Here is a 13,672-nt window from a genome sequence, read left to right on the forward strand (position 1 = left end):
TATGACTTTCATAAGTAACCATGATACTCAGTAAAGTGTGCAAGACCCATGAAAGCTTCTATAGAGTGACAGAGGAAAAACAAAGAGTAGTCACAGCTAGAAAGATAAGTGAGCCTTCTGGGAGGAGATGGCAATTAGGTTAGGCATAATATCAGTAGGTGAGAGTGCACAGAATATCTATCCAAGAGCATTCTGGAGAAAAGGTTTGAAGTTGGAGATATGAAGCTAGGCATGTGTAGAGAATAAGAAATAATCCCATTTGGCTAGAGAGTAGGTTATTTAATAAAGCTACAGTGTCTTTAAGCTAAATCTTAGAGACATTTAAAATGCCAAGATACGATGTTTGGATCTTTTGAACAAGTACCAAAAAGTTGTGGAACTTTTTTGGATGGAGGATGATGTAATCCAGACCAAAGATTTTCACACTGTATTCTGAGGAGCCTGAGGATTCTGATGATGGATCTCAGGGACCAAGGGGATGAGAATAGCACCTGACTCTTGAGGTTGCACTCCCACTTCAAATAGCAGCAACTCTTTCATCTGCTTATATAATAAGGATATACATTGAGAAAGATTTCATTGAAAAAAAGGGTTCTGTAGTCAAATAAAAGGTGTGACAGCTCTTGCTTTAAGATGTATGTTTGGAAAAATTATGTGCTGGTTTTGGAAATATAATAGGAAATGTGTGTGGGGGGAATGTTGTGTGGGGGGAATGTTGCTGTGACGTAAAAATAAAATGCCTAACCTAGATTAAAGTTTTTCAAAGTTATATGTTTCAAAAATATTGTGCAGGTAAATGACACATTCTTGTAGGCTGTCAGTTTGCAACAAGAATAATACAAATGGTACTTTCTCCACTAAACTTGACTGATTATTAACACCTTGTGAAGAGATATATAGCTCTGCTTTTGGCCATGGCATTCTCTTAAGTGTGTGTAAACAGCAAGGCGAGTAGGCTCTACTCAGTACTGGGGGGTCTGATGTCAGTTCTTAGTACCTCATTTTTCTAATGAAAAGGATTATTTGAATAACTCTAAATCAACTTTTTAAAATTACTTCTTTCCTACCCTCCTTCCTTCTTTTCTTCTTTCCTCTGTCCTTCTCCACCATCTCCATCTTCCATTTCTGTCTCTCTTGCTTTCTTCTTTCCTTTCATTATTTATGTTTATGTTTTCCTATAATGTATTTCCTATGATTTTACTTAGATGCAGTTCTGCTTTCTCCTTTTCAAAATTATTCATATAGGCCAGTTTCTAGGTAAACAAAAAGATCAAAACATATGATGGACCAATAAAATGAAAGTTGGTTTCCTCTTTGTTCAAGTAACAGTCCTATTATGTAGGTTAGCAGGGTAGCTGTCCTCCATGGGTCTTTTGGGAGCCAAAATTGATGATGGCTTTGTTCTCTTCAAAATATAGTTTCCAAGGTCACCCTGAGGTGGGGTGACCATCTTGGTTTGCCAGGAAATGAATGAAGGGTTTCCTGAGAAGTAAGAATTTTAATGATAAAGCTGGAAAAGTTCTGATATCAGGATGGCTGGTCATCCACCTGGAGATCAATATTCCAGTCAACTGGGAGGGAAAGAGGATAGAGAATCAAACAAGAGATTTTTTTGGTCAGACCTGAAGTCACCTCTGCTTACATTCTCTTAGAGATCTCTTAGACCTATGACCATACCTAACAGAAGGATATTGGAAAATATAGTCTAGCTGTATGCTCAAAGAAAATAAAGGAATTTTGATGTACAGCTAGAGGTCTCTGACACAAAAAGAAATAAAAATTTTCATACCCTTGGTATTTTAAAAAAATATTTTAATTGTAATTTGACGAAAAGTAGGGCCTAGCTTACTTTCTAGGCTTATATCATTGGCTGTCTTCTGTTTTTAGTTTTAATATGCAACTGACAAACAGAGAGGACACCTCATCAAGAAGGTGCAATAGGAACCCATTTTCTAAATATTTATTTTTAGTTCTCTCATCCCAGCATGTGTATCCCTGGAGCTCAAGAAGAAATTTACCTGTGCACCATTGCCACAGAAATGGGATTACACATGAATACATGAACCAGGCAGTCCCTCCCAGGTGACAGCACTGTCTGGTACACACACTGGCAAGATAGACAGGGATGAAAGGGGGTGCATTTCAGAAGATGGCGACACTACTGAAGGGCATCCTGAGAAATCTGAGAAGTCTTGTGTACTCAAATGCAGGGAAGCTGTTTCTACTTTTAATATGAGGTGTTGTGGGGTGTTTTTTGCTTAATCCCTTCACCTTTTTTGCCCATCCTCCAATTCTTCTCCCCTCTTGACAGCTGTGAGTCTGTTCCCTAGCTATGAATCTGTTTCTACAATATTTTATTTGTTCTTTAGATATCACACATAAATGACATCATATAGTTTTTGTCTTTCTCTGACTGGCTGATTTCACTTAGCAGAATACTCCCCAAGTCTTTCCGTGCTGTCACAAATGTGAGATTTCCTTCTTTTTTATTGCTGAGTACTATTCCACTGTGTAAATGTACCATGCCTTTTTTATCCACTCATCGACTGATGGACACTTGGGCTGCTTCCAAATCTTGGCTATCTATAATAATAAAAGTGTAATATGCAAATTGATTGAATGACTGAACAGCAGAATGACAGTCCGGACAACAACGCTATGACAGGCATTGGCACCAGGCCAGCTAAGGCCGGTGCGATGCAATTGGTTGGGGGCCTCACCATTGCCCCATGATCACCCCGCAGAGGGAGGCTCAGACCACCCTCTGCAGGGCGATTGATGGGGGGCTCCGTAATCGATTGCCCCAAAGAGAGTCCCAGGCCACCAGCCAACGACACTGTGGTGGGTGTGTGGGGCCAGCCAGTGATTGCCTGCAGAGGGAGGCCCAGGCCAGCCAAGCAATAGCACCCCACTCCTGTTGCCCACAAAGGGAGGCAACCAGTGGGGGTGGGGGAGGGTACAGCACCGCACAGATGGCAAGCAGTGGCAGTGGTAGGGGCGGGGCCAGCTGCCAGCAGCAGGGGGAAGCAAAGCCTGGATAGGCCCCAATCACCCGCCAGGTTTAGGGGCCATACCTGAGGGGTCCCAAATTGTGAGAGGGCATGGGCCAGGCTGAGGGACACCCCACCGCCCCTGTGCATGAATTTTGTGCACTGAGCCTCTAGTTGTAAATAACACTACAGTGAACTTAGGAGTGCATATATTCTTTTGAATCAGTGTTTTGAGTTTCATTGGATATATTCCCAATAGTGGAATTACTGGGTCATAAGGCAGTTTCATTTGTAATTTTTGAGGAAATTCCATACTGCTTTCCACAGTGGCTGCACCAATCTGGATTCCCACCAAAGGAAACTAGTGTTTTCTTTGTTCCACATCCTCTCCAGCACTTGTTTTTTGATGATAGCCATTCTGACAGTTGTGAGGTGATATTGAGGATTTAATTTGCATTTTTCTGATGATTAATGATGTTGAGCGCCTTCTTTTTTTATTTTATTTTTTTATTTAATTATTATCTGTGTACATATTTTAACATTGTCCCTCCCCCATACATACCCTCCCTCCCCAGAGTTTTGTGTCCATTGGTTGTACTTATATGCATGTATACAAGTCCTTCGGTTGATTGAGCGCCTTCTTATATGTCTAGGAGCCATCTGTATGTCTTTGGAGATATGTCTATTCAGATTCTCTGCCCATTGGATTATTTGTTTATTTGATGTTGAGTTGTATGAGTTATTTATAAATTTGGGATATTAACCCCTTATCACAGGGGTCCTCAAACTTTTTAAAGTGGGGGCCAGATCACGGTCCCTCAGAGAGCTGGAGGGCCGGACTATATGAACTACTAATTCCTACTGTAACACCTCGGCTGCACTCACTGCCCAAAAAACCTGGCGGGCCGGATCAGACTCCTCTGCGGGCCGCATGTGGCCCGCGGGCCGTAGTTTGAAGACCCCTGCCTTATCAGATATAACATTGGCAAATATGTTTCATTTCACTGATGGTTTTCTTTGCATGTAAAAACTTTTTTAGTTTAATCTAGTCTCATTTGTTTATTATGATTGTTTGTTTCTCTTGCCTGAGGAGATATAACAGGAAAAATATTGCTATGGGGATGTCTAAGATATTCTGCCTATGTATTTTTCTATGATTTTTATGTTTCAAGTCTCATATTTAAGTCTTTAATCAATTTTGAGTATTCTGTATATGGCGTAAGAAGGGGGTTTGGTTTCTTTTACCTGTCTGTCCAATATTACATTGGTTTAATAGACTGTCTTTACCCCATTGTATGTTCTTGGTTCTTTTGTCAATGGCTTATTGATCATAAAAGCATGGGTTGGTGCATGGTTTCCTTTTGGAGTGATGGGAACATCCTACAACTAGACAGTGGTGATGGTTGCCTGGCATCATGAATGTCCTTCATTCTCAGGAATGACACCATTTAAATAAAAACAATAATTTTATTTATTTATTTATTTATTTATTTATTTATTAAATTGTATCACCCCAGGGAGAAATAAAGCATAAAAGAAGAACAGAGGGGGGAAAAAGACCCCAAAATACCCTGAATAATAAAAATTACAAAATAAACAATGGAATCACTCCATAAAGAAAAGTAAAACAAAAAGAGGAGGAAAAGGTCAATGAAGTGGGGAGGGGGCAGAAGGGAGGGAAAGGTAGCACCAGTTTATCTGAGGTGAGATAGTGAAGGCAGCGGCTCTGGTGCTGGCCCTGCTAGATTTTAAGGAGGCAGCTCCTCCTCTGAGGCAGGACCCAGGGCAGGTTCCAGGGAGGGCTCCTCATCCAGAGGAGGTGGGGGGGGGGGCCTTGGTCATGTCTGCAGGTGCCTCCCAGGCAGGCCCCGGCTCCACAGCTGCCACCTGAGAGGCTGATGGAGGTGGCAGGACCTCTGGATCAGACTCCTCTGGATGTACATATGATATCACCACAGGAGCCTCCTCTGCCTCCTGGGCCAGTGCTGGGGTTGTGAGAGGAGAAAAGATCACCCACATGCCAGCATTTCCATCTCCCCCCAAGGATATAACAGAAGCCAGAGCCTTTAGAGAAGCCCAGAGCAGGTCCCACCAATGAACATCCTTCCTGCTGGCTGTCCAGCAGGTGGGAGATCTGGAGCACCTGGCCAGCATCTGGAGATGTTTTGTACTGATCCTTCCATAAGCTCCCATGCACCTCCACCCCTCATCCCACCCACACCTCCCCCACCTCCTCACCCTTGGGCTCAGCCTCCTGGGGCTTCAGGTCCTCTGGCCCGGTGTGATTCACACGGGCCTGGTGCCCCAGGTAGGCATCACACATTGGGATCCTCTTGCAGAACCTGGGCAACTCCAGGAAGGAGTTGCCAAGTGTGATCCGCCTTTGCTGATTGAGCAGCTTCCAGGATGGAGGTCTGCAGAACCTGATGGGCTTCTGGGGAGGACTCCATCTCCGGCCACTAAAGGGCCCTGGCTCCCCAGACCCCCAGCTGGCCATATGCACTTCGGGCCTGCTCTGGCCCTCAGTTGTATGGCCCACTTGCCCCTCAATGGTGATGGTGGGGCTGGGATCTTCATGGACCAGCTGCTGCTCCTCCATCACCTGGGTTGAGCTCTGCAATGACAGTGACCGACAGCTAATCCAGAGGCCTCAAGCTCTGCCTAGCCCTAGTTGCTGCTGCTTCTTCCCACTGGACTTTCTGCTCCCAGATTAGGCTCAGCCCTGTGTCTGCACAGACCTCTACTCAGCGGAAATGAGAGTCACCTCCAGTGCTTAGGATAGACTTTGTTTGGGCAGTGGGCACCACCACACTCCACATCTACCAATCCAGCCTTGACCTGGGGTGTGAACGTGACTGGTCCACCAGGCTTCTGATGCCTCCTTAGTCTGTTCCTGCTCAGGCCCTTTCTATGTTGAACCCCCCTTACACACACACACACACACACACACACACACTGAGGGAATATAGGACTGCTCGAGTGGGGTCAGAGTGGTGGCCTGTCTCCCACATACAGTTTCACAAAAATACTAGAGGCCTGGTGCACGGATTTGTCTGTTGGGATCCCTCTGCCTGGCCTGTGTCATCTCACAATCCGAGACCCCTCAGGGGTAAGGGGAGGGTATATTAATGCATGAAGCTGCAGGAAGCCAGGGAGGAGCCTGAGCCTGGGCCAGGTGTTGCGGGTGCTATGCCACTCCCACTCATCTTGGCCCCATTATGCCTGCTGCTGCTCTGTAGCATTGCCAAGGAGGCAGGAGAGGCTTGTGCCACAGCAGCTGTGTGCGCCAACCATGAGCCCAGCAGCTGATGCCCATGAGTCAGCTGAGCTGAGCTATCCCTGTGGGATCACACGGACCACCAGGGGGCAGCTCCTGTGTTGAGCACCGGCCCTTGGTAGTCAGTGCATGTCATCGTTGAAATTCACACCTACCCTGTTAGATACAACTTGTCTTTTTATAAATGACAAAATGGATCCAGAGAAGTTAACTGGTTGACTAAGTTCACAGAATTTGCTATTATTATTTAGGACCAGAACTCAGATATCCAGATGTGCATTTTTACTTTTCTCCCCAGTAGACTATATTAACTCAATAAACATTTACTAAATATATAGTGAAAGAATTAAATAGGAATGAATTTTTGTAGTTGTTGTTAATCCTTACCCAAGGATATTTTTTCTATTGATTTTTAGAGAGAGCAGAGGGTCCAAGGGAGAAACATCAATGGAAGAGAGACACATGGATTGGTTGCCTCCTCCATTCCCCAATGAAGGACCAGAAAATAAACTTGCAAGAACTTGCAACTCAGGTATGTGCCCTTAACCAGGAATCAAACCCTAGACTCTTCAGTGTGTGGGCCAACTCTTTACCGCTGAGCCATACATGCCAGGGCGAAATAACTCTTACTAAGCTGAGTTGGGGAGCTGTGGCATTCAGCTCAATGAGATTATTCCAATTGATTTTAGATACTATGGTCCTCATGGAAGCTGCTTACTGAAACTGGGATGGTTATTTTTATAGACTGACTCTTTATGAAGGTGGGAAAGTGCTCTATCTTTCAGATTATAATTTCTGTTAGTTTCAAATAAAAATATATTGTATTTACATAAAATAACTTAGTGCAACCACATTTGAGTGATTCTTAATGCCAGAGACAATTAAAGGGCTGAGTCATGAGGAAAACTTATTCAGTGCTGCAGCAGATGTCATTATTAATTCTTCCACTTGAAGTGATGAGTCATAAATTGGGTTGGGATTTAAAATGAAGGCAGAGTATATGTGTGAGACCTCACACAACTCAGAAGCTCAGTGTACCAAGAAGCAGGAGAATGTTAAAAAGAATGCTTAACAGGATTTGCTATAATTGAATCTAGTGGCTCTAACTCAGATAGCATAACCATTGGGTCGACTAAACAACACACTAAGTTTATAATTGACCCCACATCCTTCTCAAATTATATAAAACTTTACATTTGGTTTTGCGGATTGAAAGAGAGAATGTTTACATAAATGTTCTGCACATTTGATCTGGAGGTTCAGAATGGAAAACTTAACTGTAATGTACTGAGTGTTATTGTTCCTAGAGATGACACAATTCTTTGGATCATTTTTGGCTGTAAACTTTGCCAATTAGAAAGTTGTTGGGGCATAATTGCATAAATATGTTGGGAAAGTCCTGACATCACACAGCACAACACAATTATCCACCTGTTGGAGAGTCCAAAAGCATAAACATAGCATGCTCAAGCTATGATTGGAGGCCTAAGAAAATAGAGGGGTGTGGCAAGCATTTCATGAGCTCTTTACAATGGGGTCTTGGGTTGGGGAGAAAGCGAATCAAATCTCATGATGAAGCTTAGACTGCTGGAAAAATCCCATTAACATGTGTAAAAAATTACTGAATGCAAACAAACAATTATCCACGCTTTTGCAGATATTGTGAAGAGCTATAGAAGCAGCAGGCTAACATTGTGGGTGAGGGGGAGCAGGAATTATTCAATCCCATATCACCTATAAACTTCTCTCTTGAAGGGCCTGGATAGGAAACCTTAACCTCTGGTTGGTGGAAATTAGCATGACAAAAAGAAATTGTATACAATATCATTGTTGAAGATCCTGTGCTCAAGTATATAACATGCTAACTCAACCCCTCCCATCCCAGCCTTTTAAAGCAGTACAACACCTCATAAATTCAACAAGACAATGTGTATGCCATTGTACCTTACTAGAACACAGAAAACAACATATTGGGTTTATTGTTGCACCTTAATATCAATTTAAAGACCTATTTTCATAGTATATCTGGAAAGATATTCAGCCCATCTCATTGGATAATAATCAGGCTGCTGCCATTTACTCTTTTTATACAATCTCCATTTTCCATTGATAAGTATACCTGGAAGTGAGGCTATTAGACACATGAGGACAATCTGAGGAGACTAATTATTTAGTGGTTTTTAAAGCATATACAGTGATGATAGATATAGATTAGATAGAGATAGAGATAGATAGATATGGATTAGATATAGATATAGATATAGATATAGATATAGATATAGATATAGATATAGATATAGATATAGGTACTAGTAGATATTAGTATAGATACTAGTATAGATATACATATACATATTCACGTACACATATAGATATGTCCTGTATTAGGAAAGAAAACTAATATAGTCTCAGGAAGGTGGGAAGGAGGTCCTGCCTACATGAGCAGCACCCTATGGCTCCCTGATTTTCCAGAGCACAGACCTTCACATACCTCACTCAGCAAAGAGAAATTCTGTAGAAAACAACCTCCCCCTTCTTAGAATAAGAAAGTGACCATTCGTAGTCACTGTAGCTTACTTTCCCTCTTCTAAATAGGCCATGAAACTACATATAATACTATTTTTTTTCTGAGAGGTGCTCTGGTAAGTACAAATGTTTTATCTACTACATTATTTAACCAGGGATGAGTTACAGTTCCTAATGGTAACAAGGCAACTTCCCAGCTGTCTTTTAAAAGGGCTTTGTCTAAAGAGTCTATCTTATATGTAATATTTAAAACTTGCAGTTTTCAGATGCACTTTGCAATTAGTCATTTGATGCAGACACATGAGGATCATTATTTCAAATTTACACCTGTAGAGAATGAGACTCAGAGTTGGAGACTCCTCGTGTATCGGGAAGATGAAGAAAAATGAGGAGGAATGAAGTCTGCTGGGATCCTCCTAACCACTAGAGCAGGGGTGGGGAAACTTTTTTCTGCCAAGGGCTATTTGGATATTTATAACATCCTTTGAGGGCCATTCAGAATTATCAACTTAAATATTAGCCTGCTATATTTGGTCAAACATTTAATTAATTCACCCCTAATGCCTTGGCAGGGCCAGACCAAATGATTCTGCAGACCTTATATGGCCTGCAGACCAGATGGTCCCTGCAGTGTAGTGTTTCCCATGCTTCACAGCCACACAAAGTTGGGAGGACAGAGCACAGGCTCCTGTCACCTCTGAGACAGGTAACCAGGTGCAGCTGGAGGGTCATCTCACATATTGCTGAAATGCTTTGTCCCTTCTGCAAGTATAGAGCTGTTCAGAAACCATAGAAATTGACAACTGAGGGTTTAAAGCATAAAGAAGTGATGCACGGATGTATTTTGTAGCCCTTTGGGTGCTGGGAGCATAGAAAGAAAACCGTGGTAAAAGGCTAGAGCTTTTCAGGATCTTTTCCTGATCCAGGCATGCACCTGGATGGCCTGCCTTGGAGGTGACAGACGGAGCCTGTGCTTTGTCCTCCCATCTTTGTGTATCTGTAAAGCATGGGGAAACACTGCCGTGGGTTTGGGGCCCAGGGGCCAGCCTAAAATCATAAGAAGCAGAGACTGAGGACAGCCATGAGTGCTAAGAACTTGTTGAACAGACAAACCCTCTTAAGGATGTGATGAGTAGACTCCTGGTCAGACAGTCTCTGGTCAGTTGTGAGAGGGCCTGGATGGTGCCTTAATTATCCCTGGCCCTGTGACTGAGTTTTGCTACTTTTTCCATGGTTAGGACACAGCCCCAAGTGCAAGGCTTAGTGCTTAGTGAGAAAGGAAGTTATATTATCTATCTATCTATCTATCTATCTATCTATCTATCTATCTATCTATCTAATATGCTAAGTGTCTGACCATCCGACCAGTTGCTGTGATGCACACTGACCACACAGGAGCTGCTGTGATGCACACTGCCATTTACAGAGAAACAGCACTGCAGACCCGGCACCCACAAAGCAGCACTCAGCTTTCCCCAAGTGGGACATAGGCCCCACCACAACCCCAGAGTGACACCCCACCAAATCACAGACAATGCTGCCAAGACTCCATAGCAAAAAATGTAGTCCACAGCCCAGCTCAGCCCAGAAATGGTGCTTGTGGGCGCCTGGTAATGATATCACTTAGCAACTCCTGGCTTCCTCTCCCTAGCAACTAGCCTCCTTGGAGTTTCTTCAGCCCAGGAACACAACTTGCTTTATAGCCAGGTGGAAACATTTTACACTTTAACCAAATGTCTGTGAAGCATTTTCCCATGCCTCATCTCATTTGATCCTCACAGAAGTCCTGGAGTAGGTAGATAGGAGACTCTATAGAATCCTCTTTTCTTTTCCTTAGGTGGGAATGGAGATTAGAAAGCTTAGAAACTTGACCCAACTTAAAAGAAGTAAGAAATGGTGGACTTTGAAAATGACTTCAGGTTTTCTCACTGCGCAGTTAAATATTTTACCCTTTGTTCTCCCTGAATGATCTAAAATAATAGTCTGCTTCATGTTGCTCTGACGCTGACAATTACCTGTAAGAGAAGTTGGAGTGCTTTACTGGGCTTAAAAAAAGCTTAGCTACATCAGAAAGCAGGTCTAATTAAGCAAATTTATTCTATATAAAAGGCTACATTGATTCACTCATGCAGGATACATATAAAGCTCTTGCTGGTGCCCCATCACATGCATATGTTTTGATCTGTCATTGTTGATTGTGAATTTGTTTGATATAGAGAAAAGGCAAATAATGATATTAAACTGGTTCTTCTAATTAATTTTCTTTCAATGTGCATGAATTCATGCACTGGACCAGTAACGTGTTACAATAATCATAGACATGGATTTCCTGAGATGGTCCTAATTTCAAGTCTCTGTCCTGTTGTCTTTATTTGATATCAAGTGTTCCAGAAATGCAATTATGTAGGTGATCTTAAGCGATATTGATATAGAACCTACCTACTATTCAGCAGGTGTGTTGCCAGGGACTAATGACACAGACCAGAGATTCTGGTTTCTCTGAGCTAAGAGCCCAAAGAAGCAGGTAGGCCAAGGGAAAAAGAATCACAAAAGAGTCTTGTGGGTCTAGGATTGTGGAGTACATCCATTCTCTGAGAGAAAAAATGTGGGCAACCTAATGTAGGCTGGAGGATGGGAAACCTTTCTAGAGAAAGGATCAATGAGTGATGGCTAGGTGGAGGGAGTAAGATAATTTTAAATAGATTGAATATAACATGGGGAAAGTCTAAAATCAGAGATCAGAGTGTGCTTGGGGCTATCAAAATATTTTGTTTTGTTTTAGAAAAAAATGTATGTGGAAGGGAGTTTTATAAGGAGGGATGTGGTGAAAAATAAATTTGAGCAGGTGGCCACAAAGATAACAATGTTTATACTAAGAGAATAAGATTTAGTTTTATGATTTCTGAAATTTCTAGGGATATTAGTTTTATGTTTTACCAAATTTTTGTGACAAAATTAGAAGATGATTTAGGGCAAATAAAGACTGGAGGCTGAGCTGGGCTGTGTACAAGAAATATAGGTGAGAAGGAAAGAGAGCCTAACCTAGTGTGTTAGTGTTTGGGATGGAGAGAGGAGAAAACATGTAAGATCTTTACAGGACTTGGTGAACTCTTTCTTGCCAATTGCCTATCCCTTTGCTATTCTTTCTTTCTGAATCATGCTGAGATAAGGAACATAGGAAGCAGAGCAGGCTGGGTAAGAGATGCCATGGATTTAGTTTGGTACATGCCAGCTGTAAGGAGCATTTGTGATACCAAGGTGGAGATGTCCTATTCATAGGGATTTAGGCTCAGGAGAGATAAGCCTGCACTACATATATTTATTTTGGGATCATTGACCTCAGAATGATATGTTGAAAGTGGATGGGTGAATTTTCCAAGGAAAGATGATAGAAGGAGAAGGGAACAGAGTCAAGGACAGACCCCAAGGGAGCAACATAGTCATGGATTGGCCGGATGAAAGGGAGGATGCAGAGCAGACTCAGATACAGAGGCCAGAGATTCAGGAGGTAACTGATAAACCAAGAGAAAGCAGCATTTTAAAAAGGAAGGTTCAGGAATGTTAAAGTGCTTCAGGTCAGAGAGCAAAGGGTTTAAGTAGCAGCCATTGGATCAATTAATCAGGAGTTATAGGAGACCAAGTGCCAATTTATATCTGTGTCCAGAAATGGTGCAAAGATTGTGTCAGATGATATGCATATTTTCTGACACTTCCCCCTAACCCCCTATACACACATCTCTGACTAGCACACACATCCCTTATAGATGGATTTCTTATCTGTCTATCCAACATGCCAAATGAATCTTTATCTCTGGGTCTTTCTTGCTACCCACTCCCCTACAGTAGACGTTCTTTCCCTCTTCTCTGTGATGACCTTACCTCTGCTCCTTTCTCGAGGTTTGGCTTGGTTCCTGTGTTGTGAAAGTCTTCTCTAATTTTGCAAACTCTACATTTCCTCATCTCTCCACTTCTCCCATTCTCTCAGCATTTACTACCAGCATAGTTGTTTTCTGTTAGCCTTTGTGTGCTCATCCTCCCCATTAAAGGCCCTGTGATGTCATAATTTATTTGAGGACAAGTGCAAACAAATTAATTTTTAAATACCATGAAATCAGGGAATATTGCACTCTTGAGCATTTCTTAAAAATTAACTACACAACAACTTGCCCTCCTTCCCCCCAAAAAGATAAGCCAAAATAAAGAAATCAAGAACAGAAAATACCTCTTAAATATAAATATAATTAATATATATCTAAATAGAGAACCACAACCTGGTAATTTGAGCAAATATAGCTGGAGAATAGAATGAAAATTGCCTTCCATATAGATGAGTATTAGAAGTAAAAGGCATTGCCTTGGACACAATACATCCTTTCTGGCTCCTTGGTGCTAATTAGCACTATGTTGGCTGAATGGGAAATCCCCCAAAGAGTGGTATATATGGCTTCCAAAATTTCTAGGGACATTAAGCCATTTCATCAAAACAGAATTTTAAATGCATAAATTAATAATTCTCCTAAGTAGAACTCTTGAACTTTGTCATGTAGAGGAAGTCCCACAAACTCAAGCCAAAGCCTTATTCTTATGGAGTTACAACTTTAGACATACATAGAAGGAATGGCAAGGCTAGAGTGAATTCAGCAGATTTTGGCAAAATGACTTCTTTCCAGGATGAGAGTTATGGTAGGCATTGAAATTCTTTTATAAGTAAGATTCTGTGAAAGATATGGGATAAAATGAAGTTGACTACTTGTCCAAGCACCTAACAAGTTTGCCATCCATACTTTTTTTAAAAAAATATTTTTTAATTGATTTCAGAGAGGAAGGGAGAGGGTGAAAGAAATGGAAACATCAATGATGAAAATCATTGATTAGCTGC

The sequence above is a fragment of the Pipistrellus hanaki genome, assembly GCF_964339955.1.
Source record: "Pipistrellus hanaki genome assembly, chromosome: 11".
Lineage (NCBI taxonomy): Eukaryota > Metazoa > Chordata > Mammalia > Chiroptera > Vespertilionidae > Pipistrellus > Pipistrellus hanaki.